The 10331-nt window shown below is 40.1% G+C and overlaps 1 long non-coding RNA gene across 2 annotated transcripts; it reads left to right on the top strand.

Annotated features, from left to right (window-relative positions):
• The first annotated feature begins 1384 nt into the window (after positions 1 to 1384).
• Positions 1385 to 3072, top strand: LOC113029388 (uncharacterized). Of its 2 annotated transcripts, none has more exons than XR_003273402.2 (2): positions 1385 to 1505; positions 2429 to 3072. It is a non-coding gene; the product is annotated as an uncharacterized LOC113029388 (long non-coding RNA). The 2 variants fall into 2 exon arrangements; XR_013901847.1 differs by having other exon boundaries at positions 1391 to 1799.
• The last annotated feature ends 7259 nt before the right edge of the window (positions 3073 to 10331 follow it).

Raw genomic sequence — 10331 nt, 5'->3', positions numbered from 1 at the left:
TGTATGGGAATGAGAATGCTTGCATACACCATAACAACTCAAACACAGAGCCAGCAATGAGGCGGTTGAATTATAAATAATGTTTCCACCAACAGGTCAGATTAAATCACTCTTTTCATCATAATTATTCTCTTTAACGATGCATAGGTTTCAAGCCGCAAGCATGAAATCTGGATTTCCCATGCTGGTGTTGGGACTTGTGTGTGTATAGCATGCTAGCAAAGGATGCTTCCAATTAGTCCTCACCTTCTTTACTAAAAACTCTAAAATTTACGTACAGCCAAACCTTATTCCTGTATGCTACAGTTCTGTTCAAAAGTTTGCATACACTGATACAATGTCTTTTAACTTGATGAGTACAAGGCCGATTGACTTCTTGTTAGCAGTGATCCTAGTTGACTACAACTGGTAGTTTCTCTTTGCCAGATTAAAATGGATAATTGGAGATTTGTAGATGCTGGGAGGGTCTCTTGGAGCCATTTCTAGAACTGCAGATCCCAAGATCATTCTTTAAACAACTGTATTTTCAGCATTTTCCTAATGTTGTAAACCCGCTCAACATTTGGCAATAAAACCCTTTCTGATTCTGATTCTGATTCTGTACTTGCACTGTAGACACATCCAAATAACTTGCAAGTTATTTGGATGTGTCAGTACTTTAGCAAGGTCAATAAGAAGACACAAACTTGTCTTAATTGGTTATGTTTAGGAAAATGTCATGGCAAGTGAGGCCAGCTCAAAGCTCAAACTAAACACCAATGGTGCTGTTCTTTTAAAATTTGTATTTACAAACCAGAAGTCTTGAAGCAATGATCAGTTAACACAGCAGGGGGGGAAATTTGAGAGATCCAAACAGAATGCTGTAAAGGGACCACAGGTCATGGTTTCAAAGGTAGGTAATTACACTAGAGGGTGGACTTGCAGGCAGGTAATATAGGTTAATGGTGATTGATTCTGAAGGCTAATGGCACCAGTAAGGAATCAAAGGAGAAGCTTCTTTCAGAGGGCGAGCACACTTGGGAATATTCGGGGAAATTTTTGGAGTAACTAGAGAAACACAGAGGTAACACTGAGAGCTGAATTACCAAAATCGAAGATGGCAATCTGGTGGTGATTAGTGGCTGGAGCTGGTCCTTAAGTACTGCCACGACGATGAGTACATGTGAAACAGGTGTGTGCTAAGCAGTGCAGGAACAGGATGCCCCACCCCGTTTGGTGGGCCTTAATCAACTGCTTCAGGAGACAAAAGATGAGTGGAAAAGATGCATACAAACACGAGACCTGACCAGCTTGAGAACCATGAGAGAAGAACCATGAGAGAAGAACCCAGGAACCAGGAACCACCAAAGCTCCGGCTGCCAATGGGAAATTCCAAAGATCGAATTGGAAAACTGCTGGAACACGAGCACTACTGTCCACAGCACTGTTCAAGCTCCTACCACCAGAAAGAGTGTGTGTTAAGCCACAACTGTTTCATTACAAAACCACTCTCCATGCAAGGAAAGGTTGGTCGTTACAGTCAGAAAAGACTATGTTTAACCTTCCCTCCACTCCATTTCTGATGCTGAGGTAAAGATTAGCAATTTTTGTTGAAGCAGAGAACATTATCAATGCGTTAAACCATGTTTGTCAAGAATTTGCTGAGAGAAGGAATTACTGCGAGAGACAAACGGAGTAGAAGAACAGAGTTGAGAAGAGATAATGATGCAGCTGGTGTGTGAGCCCCTGAGAGTTCTGGGAAAGGCGGTTTTGTGTCCCGTGCCAGAGATCACATGATAGCTTTGTTGTCACAAAACCAGGTAAAGGATTAAAACAGCAGAAACATGCGGGCATCTTACTCTGATTTCATACTCATTTGGTAGTCACCTTGATTCACCTTTCAAACCATCCATCAACCTGTTGTCACTCATGTGGCAAAGCTATGAGCGTGGACCTGTTTGGAATTCTTTCCAGCAGACACAAAAATAGATGTTTTGTGGATGTGATGCAAGTCTTTTTAATTTCTCAATACAGTCTCTTGTGTCACAATTTGTTATAGGTAATATGGAGAAATTTGGAATTTTGTAGTGTTGTACTCTATTCTGATTAGATTTTCAGCCAGTAAAATATTATTTTGGTGACACTGAGTAGTCGCAGACAAATTATTAAAGCGGAAGGCAGAAACTGGTGAAAGAAGCAAATTTTCTATAGAAAAGGAACATGGCCACGCAGCAGTCCACAGAGCCTGTGTAACACAGTGGCAGACGGCAGAGAGGTGGTCAGAGTCTGTTGTGTAAGCGGTGGGAGACTTTGAACTATACCTTCTCCTGTTACACAACCAGTGAGGGCACCTGTACTTGCTGCCCTGCCATCTCTTTAACCGGCACCTGGTGAGTGTTTGTTGTCAGAATCCAGTCTATCAGTTTGACCCCCGCGCCTGTTCTTGCAGAAATGGCAGCCTTCCTTCCTGTCGCCGCTCATCCATGGAGCAGAAATGCCAGCGAACACTGAGAGGGCTCTCTCTGTATCTCCGTCCCTCTGACCTCCAAGAAGTTGAAAGAGAGACGATGCAGAGCTCAGAGTCAGAGTGGAGGATGATGGAAATCTCTAAGCAGCGTAATGGTATTGACCTCCTCTACAGAAAGACAACAAATATCTGCCAGGATTGTATATTGTATGCGGCCTCTGCTAACCCACACTGTATAGGTCTGAGAACTGGGAATTGGTTCAAGTTAAGATCCAAATTGTCCATTCTATAGGAATTGCAAGCCTCCAAGCTTACCAGTTTTCCTATCAATGCAGGCATACTTGCACCTTTATTTACTCTGTTACTCTGCACCCTTACAGAAGTCAATGAAGGTCAATAAAGAATATGTCCTACAAGTAGAATCCATACTGTTATTGTTATCAATAAAACCTCACCAATATTCATCTCCAATCCAATTTAGGGAGGTCTTTTATGTGGCTTGCCTTCAGATATACTGTAGAAATAGAGATGTGGAAAAATAAAAAGCCATGTGGACAAATAGCCTGACTGAAAAGGGATGAGGAGGCATGAGTGGGAGAATGGGATGAGACAAAAAGAAAAGAAAATGCATCAGGGACAGAGGGTTAGTGTGACATTGAGAGGCAGAGAAGAGAGATCTCAGCTCTGTCAGGCTGCTTCAAACGGCACAGATAGATGGATCGTGGCTCTTTCCCGGTCTAATGATCACCCCCCAGGCTCGGTGTCTTCTTTACGTCTTCTTTACGTGAAAAGAGGTAACACCCCTCCCGAATGTCAGACTTTCACAATAGCGCTGTTCTGTTGTTAACAGATATTTTTGTTTTGTGTTTTATATGCGCCAAGATTTTATTCCTGCACAAATACAGAGCCGAACTACTGAGGCAATATTGTTTTTGTAAATTATTTTTCTACACCACATTCTCTTAATCTATACCCACAGCACAGTCTTTGATCTATATTTTAGACAGTCAGAGTCCGTGTCCAGAATAGATAAAGCTATCACAAACTTGACACTCTTGTCTCATAAAACCTGGCAACTTTGTTCATAAATTATTTCATGCCAGGGAGAACTGTGGCCGTGAGGGTTTTGGAGGAGACCTTTAGCTGAGCAGACACTGCTTTACACCTATAATATAAATTAAGTGTGGGCAGGGGAGGGGAAGGGATGGACACCTGAACCTTATCCACAAAGCAGTAGCTGCAGCCTCACTTTACCAGCTCATGATTTATTAGCGCCGGATAGAGCAAGGCTAAGACCTGAATGGTAAAGTCTTTCTCCGGTGACCTTATGGGCATTTTTTTAAACAAACAAACGGTTAGTTTCTAGGCAAAATAGCATCAGGAAATCTGACCTGACAATTTCTGAAGATTATCTTGCATTGCATTCCTTCTCTTTACAGAGAAGCTCCGATATTTAAATAAGGTAATGAGGTTGGCAGCAAGGGATCTGTGAGGATTATATTTCGATTTCTGCTGAATATGTCTCTGCCATTATGTGTTCATTAAAAAAAAGAAAAAAGTAGGTTGAAAGGATAATTACTTTTTATTTCATCTTGGGATGCTTCGCACTAATATGGCTCTACAACTAAAACTATCAGGGAACGCAAGAGTCACACGAAGCAATGCATATGGAGCACAAGCTCCAGACAGTACTCCAGAAAATTTGTCTGATGGCTCATGCACTGAATGGAAGCTGGTCAGTGATGCATACCCCAAAAAAAATATAACTCCAGTTTTCTTCCATGTTGTACCCAGATGTCAAGACCATGGAGAGAACGCACAACTGAGATTTACAGCATCGGTCTGACTTTCTGATGAATCAAATTAATCAGCTTAAATAGAATTATCGTTTGGCTTCTTTAGGCTTTCTGCATTCAATTTCAACAAATGCAACCAATGATAAGAAACTAAAAAGGCTAAGTTTGTAATACTCTGTAAAATAGTGTTACCTCATTTAGAGAAATATTTCTTTTTCTTATTCAGTGTAAGAGAATAATGCACACTGAACATGGAAGACAGTTTAACACTTTGGCCAGATCACTTTATGTTTGTTGTCCCAAACTGGATATCCCTGTTGCATTAATCAAAAAGTCTTTTTTTAATTGGTTAATTTCTGTGTTTTCTTTTCAACACAGCTGAAGAGTATGGAATTAGCATGACCCACAGTAAGCAACGAATTCTACCTTAGTGGGATGAAATAAAATGTTAATATTTTTCATAAAATAACAATATTACTTTGCTAACTGGCTAAAGACTTTTATTCCAGATTAATCTAATCTGAATCTTTCACCTAAATAAGCAGCGAAACTTGGAAAGCAGTGAAAATTCTCAGCCATGGGACCCGAAACAGAAAAGATGTGAAAGCTTCCCTGTGCTGACAGGCATGCACAGATGTTCTACTGAGATACTGGCAACAGAACCGAGCTCCCAAAACACACAGGCAAAAATATGTTGCATCTGTTACAGTAACAAATTTTATGTAACTTTCTATCCGACATTGTAAGTAAAAGCTAGAGTAATCAACATAAACATGTGTAATTGTCACATGGATCAGTCTCTATATAGGTTTAATGAAAAAAACAAACAAAAAACAAAACAAAGGAAAAGACACGTTAAAACACACGTGTTACAGCAGATATAATGATCCAGTTCTGAACTTTAACATACAGCTTTCTTTATACAGCCGGTTGTTCAGCAGGTCATCATGCTACTTGAGAATCCGCTGAGCCTGAACTTTACCTGGCACCCATAAAATAGTGAGACCTTGAGCAATACAACAACCCACTCCAGCTTCCAATAGAATTTTAGTTTGAATTTTTATATATTATGCTTTAGAAAGAGCTACCTCACAACATCAGCCACCATTAAGCTATTAATAGTAAATTAAAAATTCCAGCTAGTACTTCTCATAGCTATCTTGTAGGGTAAAAGGCTAAGCATTGTGTGAGCCAAACAGTGCTCTGTCTGTAAGCTATAAATTCCAACTATAAGTTTTAAAGCAAACGTAATTCTCAGAACAGAAGTGATTGGAAATAACACCAAATTTAAAAAAACAAACCAAATAAAATGTCAGTCTTACTGTTTTTAACTAACTTCTTCTTTTCTCTGTTTTTCTTTTTTTTAAATCACTGTAAATATTTACATTCCTGCACTATCTCATAGTATAAGGCCTTTACCAGATAGCTGTGGCACTTTGATTTTAACTGTGTTATTTTTTTTAAATTTATTGTACACTGTAATATTCTTACTTTTTATCATGCAGCTGTATCACAAACATTTCTTGTGGAATCAATAAAGCATCAAAAACATAAATTATAATTAGCCATCTATCCATTTTCTACCACTTATCTAGATTCAGGTTGTGGAAGAGCGGTCTAAACAGAGAACCCCAGACTTCCCTCACCCCTGCCACCTCTTCTAGCTCATCCAGGGATTCAACAACTTTATGCTTAAGCCAGCCGAGGGATAGAATCTCTCCAACGAGTCCTTGGTCTGCACCCGGTCCTCCTTCAGGTAGGAAATGCCAGAACCACCTTAACTGGCTCCTTTCGATGTGGAGCAGTAGCGGTTCTACTCCACGTCCCTCTCAACTGACCAAGCTCCTCACCCTATCTCTAAGGGAGAGGCCAGCCACTCTTCAAAGGAAATTAATATCTGCCACTTGTATCCACAACATTGTTCTTTCAGTCACTACTGACATTTGTGACCATAAGTCAGAGTAGGAACATAGACAGGCCAGTAAATTGCCAAATTTGCTTTTATGTTCAGCTCTCTAATTACCACAACAGATTTAACCTAATACTTCTGTCATGCCCATTAGATACTTAAACTCCCCCACTAAGGGCATCAATTTGTCCCAAACTTGTAGTGGGTACTCCACCCTTTTCCAGTTGCGATGCATTGTCTTGGACTTGGAGATGTTAAATCTCACTCCTCGAGGTCAACTTATGAAACCAACTGAACCACATCACCTGCAAAAAGCAAAGATAAAATCCCGAGGCCACCAGAGTGGAGACCACCTCTGCAGTATCCACTTGGATACGCTTGGATATCTGAAAACTAGACAATACTGAAGCCGGCATGAAAGCAAGAATGCTGTGAGTGAAGCAAATCAGCATCATCACTTTGAATTTAAATTGATGTGTGCTACCGCTGAGTAAACTAACATGAACACCACATAGTGTATTGCTGTAAATTTTTCCACAATACTGCAAACTGACCAGCGTAGCCTGCACTAAATGTCCTGGCATTTTCATGCAACCTTTGAATAACACAACATTAGCGTAGCAAGATGTTTCACAAAAACATAATTCCGCAAAACATCAAACAAAGATCCCATAGTTCATTGTAAAACTGTAAAATTAGTTAATACGTGACATGTAAGACTTCCAGTTTATCATGTCACTTGTGGAGCATCTCTGACCTTCCTCTCCTGGCTGTCTTCCATACTTTCTCTCAGTGTTGCACAATCATCTTTTATTTTTTCTGCCCTGGGAAACACAGCTCACAGACAAATTTTGTGACAAACTCTGCAAAAACCGTGTATATGTCTGCTGATATTTGTTGCACTGTTTAAAAAGCTGCATTTGAAATTACCTGCCACTTAAAAACAACCCCAAAATGCTACCCCGTACATGCTCGCTCTGCTTCTGTAGTGCTAGCTGGATGCTGAAGTACCACGAACGCCACTTTGACATCTGCACTGTGAAGGTGTCGCAGGCATGAGAAGGAAAAAAGGATGTGGTGAAGGTGTAAGCAGCTGTGGGATGTCATTATTTTCTTATTACTGAGCAAGTATCTCCATGCTGTCACTGGAAGCAATGCTAGGCTGTAACACAGGAAAAATGAACTCATCTGACAGTACCTGCCTATCAGATATAAATGCCCATCAGATGAAGGGGGTGTGGAACCCCATTGGTTTGCATATTGAGTCATGAGCTTATTTGTGTATTTAAAATCCCTGAATAGCTGTTTCCCAAGTTAAGCTAATTGATCCAACAATAGCACCATATGTATAAGACATTAATGGTGCCAGACTGTAACCCTTCTAAATGCGAGATCACTAACGGGACATTCATTTAGCTGAAGGCCTGGGAATCTTGTTTTTTTTCCCCAAAACACTTTTAGTTTGACCTCTTCAAGATTATTTTTTTCCAGTCCTCCAACTCCAAAGCCAAGCTCAGGCACACAGAGTTTTAAATGAGCGACAAAAAGCTCTCCAGAAGCCTTAACTCTCTCCCGTCAAGTTACATGCAATAATATCAAGACAAGAGGTGGCCTTTTTAAAATCTGTGTTGAGCGCGTGGGGAGGAAAATGCAGGAAATTTGTCTGTGTCATGTCCTCCTTTTTTCCTCACGACGTGGATGTTTGCTCATGGGGAGAGAAACAATCAGCAATCTCGGAAGCTTCCACAGGCCCCATTAAAAAATCATGAATCAATTTGAGCTTGTTCGAAATTTCAAACAGAACTATCATTAAAAATTCACTGGGACTTCTCTGTCTGCCACTTGTAAATACATCATTGGTATTGCTGCGGCTGATGAGTGCTGCCTGAGAATGAGCCCGATGAGTATGTGCTTGATCTTTGACTTTGGTGTCAAGGGTAAAGCTGTTGACTTGGATCACACGAGGTCTTCCCCAGAGGTGTTTACTGTTTAGCAACTTTTCATAATACATTCGGCTGTTGCATAGCTATATGTCCTCACATTAATTTCCCTCTGAATTTTACACCACTATAGTTGCAGCCTTTTACCTCAAGCGTTCTTTTATCATTAAAAATCACTCCATGCTTAAATTTTAATGGGAACAACCAGGTGTTAAAAATGGAGTGAGCTCTGTAAGGTGCGAGCAGTTTCTTACCTGCAAACTCCCTCTCTTGTTCTCTGTTTCTCGTACATGCGCATACACACACACACACACACACACACACACACGCACACACACACACACACACACACACACCTTGCTTTTCCCTGGTTTCCATGGAAACCTGTGGTGAAGGAACAGAGAATTCAAGGACAGGTATGTGTGCAACTGAGTGTTCCTTGGATCGTCCACTGTGCTCCCATTATCCTCCTCCAACACGGATTCTTGTTCTTTGACACTAACAGGGTGTCACGCAATCACAAGCATTTTGTTTTTCATATAATTTTTTTTAATAAAACTTGAAGTATACGAGACAAAACATGGCACATGACGGCATTTGCCTGTTTGCCGGCTGCGGATTACATCTGCAGAGCATGCTGTGTTTGTACGTTTGCTTGTGTGTGTGAGAGCGCGTGTGCACCACGTGTTTGGCTGCCTCGCATACCAGAACAGACACAAACACAGACATACTTCAATATGGTCCCTGATTAGGACACCAGACTGTCCTGACTTCAGCCTCATCACAAAACATGAACAACTCTATCTAAATACCAAGAGTGATGCGAACAGTGTTTACCAACCTGATATTCCAGAGGAAAATTAGACTGGAAAAGTTTAAAAAAAGGGATATATTTGCAGTTTTTCACAGTACGTCTTCATCACTTCATAATGGGTAATGGCAACACAATATCTCATTTTTAGCACTGTCTGACTGTGCTGTTTTTGTCTTGTGGAGTGTGAGGAGGATCACATCTCTCTGTGATCACTCGTCTGCTGTCCCTCACAGACATGTGGGCGTCAGACTCTGGTAGGTTACATTCAAAATCCCATTGAATATTATGTACTTATTTTTAAGCAGAAATCAGCAGTGCAAAGACATGCATGTTCATCCAAACCTAACCAGATGGGAAATAAGAATGACATAGTCACTCCATCACAAATAATTACATTTTTAGAACCTTTTGGACTCAATTACCTCTGATTTGCCTAAAAATCTTATGTTGGACATATAAAACGATTGCTGTGACATTTTAGATTAATATCGTTTACTTTTTAGGATGATTTTTTAAATGGTCTGTTGATGAAGATTTCACTGTTCTTTTTGTTTTGCCATAGAAAAGAACCCGAATCTGTCAAAAGTACAGACATTAAATTTTTCATATATACAAATAAATGTGGCAAAAATTCATTAGGAATAACAACTAAGCTAATTTCACATGGCTCGATTGGTACTCTGATATAAGACTCTAACCCTAATACAAGCAGTGCTCAGGCAGTTGGCATGCTGACCACCAGAATGAATGCTGCAATAATTGTAATTTGTTTTTAATACCTCTTAGTATATTTTAAACTTAACCTGTAAGATGCTAAAACTCCTCCAGGGCAATGTGCTTGCCAACAAAGTGGGTCTCAAAAATGAAAAAGAAACAATTTTCTGAGATATAATTAGAATACCATCTGGAATTTTGTTCTATTTGGATTAGACTGTCTGCTGATATTTTTGTTTTTGTGGTACAACTTGTCATATTTGCTCAATCCAGCGTTACATTTGAATAAAAATTGCATTTTCTACATTTTTGTGAATAAATACTTCTTCTTGTTCCACATCCTAAGTGACCAAAACCTAATATATTGCAGCTGTAAAATACTCAGTTGATGTATTTATGTTTGGCATGTATTAAAAAAATTACAACAGTATAAGCTTCTGTTTGTGCAGTTCATTAATGTATTTGCTCAGGGTTTCCCTTACAAAGAGTTGCCACAGTTGTGTTTATTTGGAAATGAGTCCATGTATTGTGTGCAGGTCTCCTTTGCATGCCCTCTAAGTTTACACACTATGCACAGGCTGCCCCCCCTCCCCAATAACACTCCATGCCATATGTTACCCCTAAAGGAGCAGCTAACTGTTGTCAGGCTGTTGCCATAAAAAGTGAATATAACTTGATGTTGTCTGGGCGATAGGCTGATTAGTGGGAGAAC

The sequence above is a fragment of the Astatotilapia calliptera genome, chromosome 2 (assembly GCF_964374335.1).
Source record: "Astatotilapia calliptera chromosome 2, fAstCal68.1, whole genome shotgun sequence".
Taxonomy (NCBI): domain Eukaryota; kingdom Metazoa; phylum Chordata; class Actinopteri; order Cichliformes; family Cichlidae; genus Astatotilapia; species Astatotilapia calliptera.
Note: the sequence above shows the minus strand (reverse complement) of the source record. Positions and strands in the feature narration are given on the sequence as shown.